Below are 12,032 nucleotides of genomic sequence, written 5' to 3'. Positions count from 1 at the left end.
TGTGTGTGTGTGTGTGTGTGTGTGTGTGTATACACATATTCTTTATCCATTCATCTAGAGATGGACACTTGGGCTGCTTCCATAGTGTGGCAGTAGACATAGGGGTGCATATATCCCTTTGAATTAGTGTTTTTGTATTCTTTGGGTAAATACCCAGTGGTGTAATTACTAGATTGTGATTACTAGGGTAGTTTTATTTTTAACTTTTTGAGGAACCTCCATACTGTCCAGGTTTTCTTTTTTACATCTTCCATCATGAAGCAAGTAAAGTCTGTCTTTCTTATTTTTATGATCTGGATAAACTTTTGATGGTCATTGTTTAGAGTAGATCCATTATGCCGACCATGGTTATAAAATGTTGTTCTATTGTTGCTTCTTCATTTATTGGCTGAAATACTTCTATAAAAAGAAACTTCCTGTCACAACTTTTGGTTACCCAGCAGTATGTTTTAAATGGGAAAGGCAAAATCCTCTATTCTTTCCCTTTACTTATCAGCTTTTAGCATAATGGGTTGATTCTGTATCATATTGCATGGATGGCCAATGAACTTTTAACAATATTTTTACGTGTTTCAATCCATTGCAGCAATTATATTTGTTGATGCTCAAATTATGCCATCTTTGACTAGTAGGAGTTTCTTCCAATTTGGCTCCTGATTCCTTCTGACAAACTTCAATAGTCTTTGGTAGCCTCATTGTTTTCTGGGATGATGAGATATTCCAGGATCACCTTAGACATTCCTTGCTTCAGCACTGAAATCATCTAGTTTTGCAAGGAACCCAGTGTTGGAAAGTGGTATTGAGATCAAAATCTTGATTTTTAAGAATGCTCACTCCTGCTGCATTTGTCATCATATCTAGGCTTGTTCAGAGCACAGAGCTAGGAAATACCTAAATATTTTAAAAGAGAAAATATGATTTCACAACATTTGAAATTTAAGGTTACAATATTTTTACTTAACTTCTTTGATTTTATATTTATGATGTTTTATACTACTGTAAAAAATATTGGTTCTTAATGGCATAAACATCATTACTTATTTTCTTCTTCCTAGATTGTATATAATAGTTTTCAAAATAACAAAACCAATGCTATCTCTAGCAATATGATTGCTGAAAAAATTTTAAGATTTTTTTACAGTTTGGGCCACCTGTGTAGCTCAGTTGGTTAAACATCTGACTCTTGATTTTGGTTCAGGTCATGATCTCACAGTTCATGAATTCAAGCTCCACATCCAGCTCTGTGCTGACATTGCAGAGCCTGCTTAGGATTCTCTCTCTCTCTCCCTCTCTCTCTACCCCTTCCCTGCTCATGCTCACTCTCCTTCTCAAAAATAAATAAATAAAAACCTAAAAGAAAGGTTTTTTTTTTTTTTTTACATTTCTTGTATTTATATTGGTCCTAAGGGTGTATCTGACTAGCCAAATAAAATTATTATGTTTTCAGTTCATTTGAAATAACTCTTTCTGTGTGATTATGCCATCAACTCATTGCATAGATTAATTTGTTTCATTTTGCTTCAGAGGTTTAGGGATTTCTTTTTTAAATAAGATCTTAATTTTTTAATTATGTAAAATATTTGGATGGTTCCAAAGAATTCTACCAAACAAGGTATATTCAAAGAGGTCAATCATCTATCTCCATCTTTATTATAGTTTCTTCTATCTACCTAGTATGTAGCCATTTAAAAACTTTTCTGCTAGCCTTCTATTTAAAAACAAATTAGCAAAAACATACATGCCTTTGTATCCTCCCTGCTTTTAAAAGCATGTCATACATACTTTTCTTCAATTTGCTTTTTTCACTTGTCTGTATACTCTGGAGATCACTTTTATGTGAGTATATAAAAAGAGCCCTATTTCCTTTTATAGTTGTATAGTACTTCATTGAATGGATATATCATGGTTTATTCAACCAGAATGCTTTTGATGGATGTTTGGATTATTTCCAGTTGTGTGTTGGTAAATGTTTACCAATTAGCTCTTCTTAGGGGAAAAAGTTCTGATTTGGAGTGTTTGCATATTTCTATGTGATGTAAATACTCCTACCATGGATGATTTCAAGCTACTAACATCATGTCACTGGATGTGAAGTTGGGAAGTGACATACAGTAGCATGCCATTATGTAGTATTCCCACCATTCATAATTCTCAAGAGACACATAGTAATAAAATATAGTAAAGTAACTAGAAATTGATGAATTTTGAGTACTTACTATCTTTGTTCTTAAATATAAGGTATTTAATTGTAAGCTTATATAATTTAATTTTTAAAAAATGTTTATTTATTTTGAGAAAGTAAAAGAGAGAGCACAACAAATGGAGGATGGGCAGAGAGAGAGAGAGAGAGAGAGAGAGGGAGAGAGAGAATCCAAGCAGGCTCTGTGATAGCACAGAGCCTGATGTGGGACTCGATCTTACCAACAGTAAGATCATGACCTGAGCCGAAATCAAGAGTTGGACACTTAATGGACTGAGCCATCCAGGTGCCCCATATGTAGTTTAATTTTAAATCACTATGTTCAACAATCAGTTTACACAATCCCTGATAATTTAACAACTAATTCTTGTAAGCAATACAAGTCAGCTTTAGTATACTCATTGGTTGCTATTACAAATGTTGCTGTGATGAATAGCTTTGCAAATATATCAATTTTGTATATTTGCCAGTTTATCTTTGGTATCAACTTTTACTGAGTCAAAAATAAATGCTTATGTTGCTAACTTCTCTTCCAAAGAGTCTGTGCAATTTGGCATTCCCATCAGCATTAAAGGACATTGTTTCCTTGAGTCTCACCAACAGAATATGTTACCAAAATTTTGGATTTTTCCCTAAATAAGTGATCTTGTTATAGATCTCATTGGCATTTATCTTATTATGGATGGGGTTGACCATGTTTTCACATCTGTTAGTCACTACTGAAAGCTCCTTCCTGCCTCACTCCACATATGTAACCCACTATCAAGTATTTTTTTCTTTCTCAGTCTCATGGCACATCCTAGTAAAAGCTGAAATCTCATCTGGATTAATGTTTGGACTTCCTGTCTTGTCTTCCCACTCCATTTGTGCCTTTTCTGATTCATTCCCTACAGATCAGCCAGAGTAATCCTTCTGGTAAAAACAGAATCATATCTCACTTGCTTCTAATACTTCAAAGGCTTCCCACTAAACTTTAGATTCCAAATTTCTCAGATTGACCAATAGGCCATTGGAGAGAACTTTGTCACTGGAAAATATGGTGTGAAAATGGAAGGAGAGAATTTTTCTTACACTACCATTGATTAAATATGTCATTAATTAGGGGCTCCTGGATAGCTCAGTTGGTTAAGCGTCCAACTTCGGCTCAGGTCATGATCTCGTGGTTCGTGAGGTGGAGCCCTATGTCGGGCTCTGTGCTGATACCTCAGAGCTTGGAACCTGCTTCGGATTCTGTGTCTCCCTCTCTCTCTGCCCTTCCCCCCACTTATGCTCTCTCTCTCAGAAGTAAATAAATATTAACAAAAATTTTAAAAAATGTTACTAATTACAGACTTATTAAATAAGGCTGGAGTTTATTTAGGAAGACTTTTTTTTAAGGGATACACCAACTTTTTATTCATTGAAAAGTATACACTCCAGAGTCCTTAGATATGCCAAGGACTCACATCTAAAGGCAGAGCCCTCGATTCAGGAATTATTCCCAGAAAGGGAGCTTTTAATCCCCATTCAGCCAAGCATTCCACATTGATTCCTATTGCAGTAATTGCCAGGGCATTTTCACTGTCACCGAAAAGGGGGGAAAAGGGCAAGGGAAAAGGTTCATAGAGGACAGATGTACCTTTTCTTTAAGATTTTCCAACGTGTTTTCCACCTGTAACTTGTCATTTTTGACACTTTCAAGTTCAGCTTCTGTCCTTTTGTATTGCTCTTGGACTTGACGTCCAAGACGTCATCTTCTCTGTGGCCTCTGCCTTGCTCTTGCTTCAGGGGTTCTACCTCATTCAGATAGAAATCGGGCTGCCAACGGAGGCTGTCATTTTCTTCCTTCAGAAATTCTGCCTGTGATATTAAGCTGATTTCCCAGTTTTTTTTGTTCGTGTTGTTTCTTCTATTTCATCGTCAGACATCGCCATCTCTTCTCACCTGACTCTCTTTAATTCATCGTTATGTATGTTATGAATTTCCTCAGCTTGTTTGCACCAAACGCTGATGTTTTTATGCTGGGCTTTTGTGAAATGGTCCCATGCCTTTTGTTTGGGGATGGAATGGCACACAGCTACTACCTGCTCCAATTGAATGAGGATTTATTCAGGAAGACTTCTTAAAGCAGGTGATGAATGTGACCTCACGGAAAGAAGAAGAATGTGTGCAAATGCCAGTAGGCAAGAAATAGCAAAGCTTTCCTGGCAATAGGAAGCAAGTGAGAGAGATAATAAGTGGAGAAGGAGCAGCGAGGTAGAGTCAGAGATTGAGAAAAGCTTAAGCTCCAGTGTTTGAGGCTTCCAGAAATAAATTCTAAAACAGGACTGCAAAATTTATGGTAAGCTTCAAAGACATCTGTTTGATACTTTAAACACCAAAAATATAATGCAATATAATTGTAACATTCACAAGATGATTACAGAATTTATACAAAAAATATTAATTCATAATAGGCCACAAGTAGTGTAGTATAATAGTTCTATGAAGCATGTCTCTTTCAAATTGCTAGAGTATCCCTAACAAGGACTGTGCTATGGATTAAATTATGTGTTCTATTCTAGATTAGTCAGAGTTCTCCAGAGAAACAGAATTAATAGGATATATGTGTGTGTGTGTGTGTGTGTGTGTGTGTGTGTGTGCTTGTGTATAAAGAAATCTATCATAGGGAATTGCCTTATGCAATTATGGAGGCTGGCAAGTCCCAAATCTTCAGGTTGGAGACCCTGGGGAGCCAATGGTGGTGTTTAGTTCCAAGTTTTGCAGATTGGAGATCCAGGAGAGGCAATGGTGCAGATGAAGTTAAAAGGTAGTCTGCTGGAGAATTCTCTTGCTCAAAGAGGCTGGTTGTTTGTTCTATTCAGGCCTTCAGCTGATTTGATAAGGCCTACCCACATTACGGAGGGCAATCTGTTTTACACTGAGTTCACCAATTTAAATGTTAATCTCATCCAAAAACATCCTACAAGTTGACACATAAGATTTACCATCACAACCCCAATAAAGATACCCCCGTACCTCAGAATGTGACCTTATTTGCAAACAGGATCTCTTCAGAGGTAATCAAGTTTAAGTGAGGTGTCCTTATCAAAAGGGGAAATTTGGACATAGACATGCACAGAAGGAAGACACAGAGATAATGCTACCTATAAACCAAGGAATCACTGCACTTCCAGAAGCTAATAGAGACATGAGACAAGAGTCTCAGTTACAGCCTTCTAAAGGAACAAACTTCACTGACACCCTGGATTTAAACTTCTAGCCTCCAAAACTGTGAAACAATAAATTTCTGTTGCTTAAGCCACCCAGTTTGTTGTACTTTGTTATGGCAGCCCCAAAAACTAAATGCAGAGTGTATGTATGACCTCCGTTGGAGATAGAATCCTAATTTGACACCATAAAGTTGACACTTAGACCAAATGTTTCTAGGTCAATTCACTAAAAGTCAGTTTTCCAAAACCTGTCAAGAACAGTTTAATGACAACCATTAGGACAAGACTAAGACTTTGGAAATATCTTCAATAGTTCACCAAACTGCTCTACAATCATCCTTTCCACCTCAACTATTGGTAGACTCTAGTAGCTGCACATCTTAAAGCTTACATCTTACAAAATACGTGTGGTCAGTTATGAAAATGACTGGTCCATGGTAGCATTAGTGTGCTGACTCCCCCAAGCTCTAAAGTCATTGTTGGATTCAAGTTACCCACTTAAACAGAATTTGGTGAAGGAAGAATCTGTTTTAGTTAGCAAACTAAACATTCTCCTTAAAATGAAAAAACAGTAATTCTGCTGACAGTGTGGTCCTATCATGTCCTTTGGATTTAGGTTCTGCGGATGTTTTAAGCTGTAAAGTTCTGTGTCTTCTGTTTCTTAACTGAGAGGCACTGTGGTATAGTGGATATGGTTATCAGAAAGCCTAACACTGTTGGCACTCACTAAATATTGTTGAAAGAATAAAATTCACAAGTCTTAGAGTCAGTCTAGATTTCAATTCCAGATCTACTTTCTAGCTGTTAGACCTAGGATTGGCCATTGAACTTCTCTGACTCTCAAGTTTCTGTTTCTCTAAAACAAGGGGGGAAACACTCCAACTTTTTCTTTCTTCTGTTATCTTTCACATTATCTGCAAGAGTGTCTTCCTTTGGTAATTTTTAAAAAAAATTTGTGATTTTTAAAAAATTAATAATTCCTGCTTTGTTTATTTCACAGAAATGGTGTGAAGACCAATGTGACGGTAAATATAAAAGTACTTGACAAAATATAAAGTAATACATGGATATAATAGATTATTATCCTGCTAAAAGCATCAACATTCTCAAAACAAATATCTCTCAGATTGAGTATTGTGAAGGTATATATATGTTCTTTTTAAGACAAGAAAATGATTTTAATACTTGTTTGTAGTTTATACATGTATATATGCACATGTAGATTTTTGAAGCCTAGGATTGTAATTTATTTAAGTGTAAAGTATAACTTCTAGGGGCGCCTGGGTGGCTCAGTCGGTTAAGCGGCTTACTCTTGATTTTGGCTCAGGTCATCTTCTCAGTCCGTGAGTTGGGGCCCTGTGTTGGGCCTGCTTGGAATTTTGTCTCTCTGTCTCCCTCTCTGCCACTCCCTGATTGGTGATCTCTCTCTTTCTGCCTTTGTCTCTCTGTCTCTCTCTCTCCCTCTCTAAACAAACAAACATTTAAAAAAATGAAGTATAACTTCTATCCAGTTAAATAAAGTTCCTTTTTAGCATTGTATTACAGGATTGTAAACTGATATCTGAAATCCAAAAATATTTTTAGAATACAAAATCTTTTTTGTAACTGATTTATAGTAAAATTGGATTTGAACTATTTATAGTCTATTTATTGCACTTAATATGAATATTCATACATTTCATTGCAGAAGAAATATTTCGTTCCTCCTACAAAGAGCTTAAGGAGGCCAGACCAATGAAGACTGGAAAATTAAAGAATAATATAAATGAGGTATTTAAACTGCATATATTCAAAAGCTAAAATATTTAGTGCAAATGATAAGTTTCATGTGTTATTAGACAATAAATAAAATAAACAGAGACTCTAGTTCTGTCAACTTCTAGAAAGTTGAAAACAGGTTTATTGAATGATTCATGGTATGTTCAAATTCAACACAGTCCTAAAAAAAAAAGTACAGTTTCTGAAATGAATTTTAATTTTTCCTAAACAAAGAAAAGCAACCCTGATTCTTCAGAACTTTTCTTTCATCAAAGGTGAACCATCATATAATAAAAGCTCTTTGTCCTGGATGCTTATGAAACTTTATTATTGTTCCGTGTATTGGGTCTGAAGAGGTGTAGGATCATTGTCAGTCTTAAGAAATAGAGAATTGATTTCCAGATGTTGGCTTCAACTTAGAATAAGACTCATAGAGAGTTCTTGACCTTAATATTTGCTCAGCAATCTTTCACGGCTCTGGCATATTTCATCCCATTTTTACAAGGCACAGCTTTCCAAACCTTGCTTACTGCCTCTGGTGTTCCAGGGCAAGGTCAGACAGAGTGCCCTGTGTTAATGTTGGAAGTGTAGGCCTTAGCACCCTCAGTGAATGCTGCCAATATCCACAAAGATTTGCTATTTTCCTTTAGAAATAAAGTCCTATTTAAGCCTCAGACAAAAGATGTAGGCTTTCAGGTGCTTGCTTAAAAATCTAAAATGCTTTGAATTTTCAATCCATCTATCTTCCTTCACAGGTCTGTCTGCAACATGCAATTTATAAAAGAAAGGAATATTTTCCTCCAATAAATACTATATTGCTATTAGAAGACCCAATAAAAAGCGTTTTCACTGAGCAAATAACCATTGTAGGACAGTGATCAGGAAAAGAAAGTTTAGATTATAAGAAACTGGATTCAAATTCCAGTTCTGCCAGAGCGTCTGGGTGGCTCAGTCGGTTAAGCGTCTGACTTCAGCTCAGGTCATGATCTCGTGGTTCACGAGTTCAAGCCCTGTGTCAGGCTCTGTGCTGACAGCTCAGAGCCTGGAGCCTGCCTCGGATTCTGTGTCTCCCTCCCTCTCTCTCTCTCTCTCTCTGCCCCTCCCCCACTTGTACTCTGTCTCTCTCTCTCTCTCAAAAATAAATAGAACATTAAAAAATTAAAAAAAAAAATCCAGTTCTGCCACCCCTACTTGTTCTGTGACTTTGGGCAAGTGACTCAACATCCTAGCCTCAGTTTTCCCATCTATAAAATGGAGTCAATAATAATACCTATAGTAATAGAATATTGTGAATAATAAATGTAAAACATTTAGCAAATTTCTGGACATTATATGTAAGAACTCAAGAACTGTTAACTTCTTACCATTATTAGCAGGGAATAAACCTATAATATGTCAAAAACTTTAGCTTGCAAAATAGTCCATTGTTTGACCCTATTTCACTTCCGTCCACTTCAGTGGCTGCCACATGCCTCATGTTCTGTCCCCTTCACAGTCTGTGGGAGCACATTTTTCATTGTACCTGAGAATTGTGAGAAAATCTCATGTTTCAATTATTCAAATGTTACTGACCAATGTGACTGTGACCTAGAGTGCTATCACAACTGTGCTCTCAGCCTCCGGTTTTTAAAGTGACATTAAATATACTTCTGCTGAGTCATTTTACTTGAAGAATCCCTTTTTCTCCCTCCAAACTACAGAGACCTGACAGGGACTACCCCTCCGCCACTCTATTAAAACCCTCATCCTGTATCTTATCAACAGGGAATGATAGAAACAAGGTTTATGGGCAATCCAACTTTTGTTAGACTGATCACGTTGGTTTTTCAATATATGAATATGAAACTTACAGACTGGCCCTCGCATTCTTCCCATTTTCTAGAACACAACACATCATCTAAAGCAAAAACTAAGTTCTCTGTTTCTCTTCTCGACTACCTACTATGTGCCAGGAAATTAAAATATTTGTTATTAAGGTACATTTTAAGTGCAGTAATATTCACCCTGCGAGTTTTGACAAATGCACACAAGTCCACCACAATTAAATTAAGGAATAGTTCTCTCATTCCATATATTTCCCTGTGCTTTTTTTTTTTAAATTTTTTTTAACGTTTTATTTATTTTTGAGACAGAGAGAGACAGAGGATGAACAGGGGAGGGTCAGCGAGAGGGAGACACAGAATCTGAAACAGGCTCCAGGCTCTGAGCTGTCAGCACAGAGCTGGACGCGGGGCTCGAACTCGCGGACTGTGAGATCATGACCCTGAGCTTAACCGACTGAGCCACCCAGGCATCCCTTCCCTGTGCTGCTTTTTTTTTTTTTAATTTTTTTTTCTTAACATTTATTTATTTTTGAGACAGAGAGAGACACAGCATGAACGGGGGAGGGGCAGAGAGAGAGGGAGACACAGAATCGGAAACAGGCTCCAGGCTCTGAGCCATCAGCCCAGAGCTCGACGCGGGGCTCGAACTCGCGGACCGCAAGATCGTGACCTGAGCTGAAGTCGGACGCTTAACCGACTGCGCCACCCAGGAGCCCCTGCCCTTCCCTGTGCTTCTTAAGATCACCTCCTTCTGTGACCTCCAACTCCTGGCAGACATTGCTCTACTTTCTGTTTCTATAGTTTAGTCACTTTTCACATATATTGTCTCAGTTAATATTACCTAAACTCTGAGATAACAATAGTATTCTTGTGGAAGAGACAGAATTGACTATCTTTCTTTGCTCATTTCAATATTTTTATTTATTTATTTTATTTGCCATAAGTGATATTCTGTATCTTTTAGCTTTCTCATCAACACAGAGCCTTATAACAAAGTGTCTGGAAAAAAAAACAAAAACCAACAGCTGCTATCAAGTGAAGTGATGAGTTTCATGGTTTCCCTTCCTCTAATTAAAATTTCTTTTCTTTATTTTTTCTTTATTCCTTTATTTCTTTAAAGGGGAGAGAATTTTCTTCTGATATCATTCTTCCTTCTCAAAATGTGAAGTTTTATTATTCAATTTCTGTAACCTAAAACCATTAACTGTTTACCTATCTCTGACCCATTGAACTTCAACCATGAATGGGAAAGAAGAAGCAGTCAAACATGAATTTTATGATAATATTTTCAAGCTCATGCCAGACTCCCCTCAAAGACATCTTCTGTCTGGAAGAATTGACTAGGGATTCATTCATGCAAATGAGTTCAGGACTGTATTTATCTTGATTTGTCCAAGTTGGTTTTTTGAAAGCTAAAGTCCTGACCTTTTATCTCTCATTGTGAACAACCACAATAAGATGGGAACAAAGAGAACATGGAATTTCCCAAAGTTAGAAGGCTCCTTTGATTGCCTTGCTGTGACTGGAGCTCAGCCATGTGTGGCTCCAAGCTTTAAATACTCAGGTTTCTGTGTGGGAACAGGGGTGTCTGTCTGGCTCAGTTGATAGAGCATGCAACTCTTGATCTTGGGGTCATGAGTTCAAGGCCCACGTTGAGTGTACAGCCTACTTAAAAAAAAAAAAAAGATTCTCTGTGAGAACAGTGGTGGTATGTGCCTGTGAGTTTAGCAGTCACATTAAACCAGCATCACAGATTTAGAAGAAGCTTCTTAACAATCTGTATAGCTATTTATTTATTTATTTATTTATTTACTTATTTACTTTTTTATTTATTAATTTTTAGAGAGAGAGAAAGCACACAAGCAGGGGGACAATACAGAGAAGATTAGCATGCCCTGTGCAAGAATAGCATGCAAATTTATGAAGTATTCCATGTCTTTAGAAATGGAAAGACATTCCATGCACATGGATTGGAAGAACAAACATTATTAAAATGTCTATACTGCCCAAAGCAATATATACATTTAATTCCATCCCTATCAAAATGCCAATAGTATTTTTCACAGAACTAGAACAAATAATCCTAAAATTTGCATGGAACTACAAAAAACCCTGAATATCCAAAGCAATCTTGAAAAAGAAAAGCAAAGCTAGAGGCACCACAATTCTGGACTTCAAGTTATATTACAAAGTAGTAATCAAAACAGTATGGTGATGGCACAAAAATAAACACATAGATCAGTTGAATACAATAGAAAATCCAGAAATAAACCCATAATTATATGGTCAATTAATCTTTGACAAAGAAGGCAAGAATATGCAAAGGGAAAAAGACAGTCTCTTCAGCAAATGGTACTGGGAAAAATAGACAGCAATATACAAAAGAAGAAAACTGGACCACTTTCTTACACCACACATAAAAATACATTCAAAATGTATTAAAGGCCTAAATGTGAGACCTGAAATCTTAAAAATCCTAGAAGCAAGCACAGGCAGTAATTTCTCTGACATTTGCTATAGCAACTTTTTTCTATATAGGTCCTTGAGGCAAGAGAAACAAAAGCAAAGACAAACTATTGGGACTACGTCAAAATAAAAAGCTTCTGCTCATTGAAGGAAACAATCAACAAAACTAAATGGCAATCTACACAATGGGAGAAGATATCTCAAATGACATATCCAATAAAGTGCTAGCACCCAAAACATATAAAGAACTTAACTCAGCACCCAAAAAACAAATAATCCAATTACAAAATGGGCAGAAGACATGAACAAAATATTTCTCCAAAGCAGACAGACAGATGGCCAACAGATACATGAAAAGATGCTCAACATCACTCTTCTTCAGGGAAATGCAAATCAAAACTGCAATGAAATATCACTTCACACCTGTCAGAATGGCTAAAATTAATACAAGAAACAACAGGTGTTGGCAAGGATGTGGAGAAAAAGGAACGCTCTTGCAATGTTGGTGGGAATTTAAACTGGTGCAGCCAGTATGGAGGAAAACAGTATGGAGGTTCCTCAAAAGTTAAAAATAGAACTACCTTATGATCCAGC

At 36.7% G+C, this 12,032-nt stretch overlaps 1 non-coding gene across 1 annotated transcript; it reads left to right on the top strand.

The window, feature by feature from the left end:
- Positions 1-10,808: 10,808 nt before the first annotated feature.
- LOC121034253 (U6 spliceosomal RNA) lies at positions 10,809-10,912 on the top strand. The gene has a single exon (XR_005792336.1). It is a non-coding gene; the product is annotated as a U6 spliceosomal RNA (small nuclear RNA).
- The last annotated feature ends 1,120 nt before the right edge of the window (positions 10,913-12,032 follow it).

Source organism: Herpailurus yagouaroundi, unplaced genomic scaffold, assembly GCF_014898765.1.
Source record: "Herpailurus yagouaroundi ecotype Mexico unplaced genomic scaffold, PumYag 159, whole genome shotgun sequence".
Lineage (NCBI taxonomy): Eukaryota > Metazoa > Chordata > Mammalia > Carnivora > Felidae > Herpailurus > Herpailurus yagouaroundi.
The sequence above is the reverse complement of the archived record's forward strand: the minus strand, read 5'-3'. Positions and strand labels throughout refer to the sequence as shown.